The sequence below is a fragment of the Penaeus vannamei genome, chromosome 41 (genome assembly GCF_042767895.1).
Source record: "Penaeus vannamei isolate JL-2024 chromosome 41, ASM4276789v1, whole genome shotgun sequence".
In the NCBI taxonomy this organism is placed as follows: Eukaryota; Metazoa; Arthropoda; class Malacostraca; order Decapoda; family Penaeidae; genus Penaeus; species Penaeus vannamei.
Genome location: NC_091589.1, coordinates 24,050,723 through 24,051,787, shown reverse-complemented (window position 1 = coordinate 24,051,787; position 1,065 = coordinate 24,050,723).

Here is a 1,065-nt window from a genome sequence, read left to right as displayed (position 1 = left end):
TCCCTCCCACTGCGGTACACTCCTCCCCCTTGTGTTACACTCCTTCCCTTTCATTACACTCCCCCTGCATACACCCCTCGCCTTGCATTACACTTCCCCCCTCTGCGTTACACCTCCCCCCTTGTGTTACACCCCTTCAGTACACTCCTCTCTTCATTACACCCTCAGTACACACCCCTCTGGCGTTACACTTCCACTGCGTTACATCCCCTTCAGTACACTCCCCTCTGCGCTACACTCCCCCCACCGCGTTACCCCCACTGTGCTACAACCCTTCATCACATTCCCCACTGCGTTACACCCCCTCTGCATTACACCCCCCCACTGCGTTACAACCCCCCCACCCCCACCCCACCCCTACATTCCCCCCCCCCCCCTCTCCCCTTGGCCCCGCGGTGCAGGGCCACCAGCTTGCGTCACCCCGGAGGCGGGAGTGTGTGGCCTCCGCCCCGCCTCTTTAAGTCTCCCTGTGGCGCTGCGTCCCGGCTTTAAGTGGGCGCGTTGTATCGGCTGGCTCTCTGTGTGGGGGTGGGGGGGGGGTATGTGTGGGGGGAGGTGTGTGTGGGGGTGTATGTGTATGTGTGTGGGGGGGTGTAGGGGTGGTATGTGTTTAGGGGGGAGGTGTGTGGGGGTGTTTGTGGGGGTGTATGTGTGTGGGGGGGTTTGGGGGTGTTGTGTGGGTTTTTTGGGTGTTTGGGGGTGTATGTGTGTGTGTGTTTTGCGTGTGTTTAGGGGGTGTATGTGTGTGGGGGTGTATGTGTGTGGGGGGTGTTTAGGGGGTGTATGTGTGTGTGGGGGGATGCTTAGGGGGTGTTTAGGGGTGTATGTGTGTGTGTGTTCCAATCCGGAGGGCGGGTGAGAGGAGGCAGCCTTTGTCTTGGCTTGTTTTGGGGTTGATTCGGGTTGTCTTGGCTTGTTTTTGATTGATTTTGTATTCTCCTTGGCTTGGTTTTTATTGTTTTTTTTTATTGTCTTTGTTTTAAGATTGGCTGGGATTCTCTTGTTTATTTGTTTTGATTGTCTTGTTATCTTGTTTTGGTTCGTTAGTGTTGGCTTGCTTTTCTT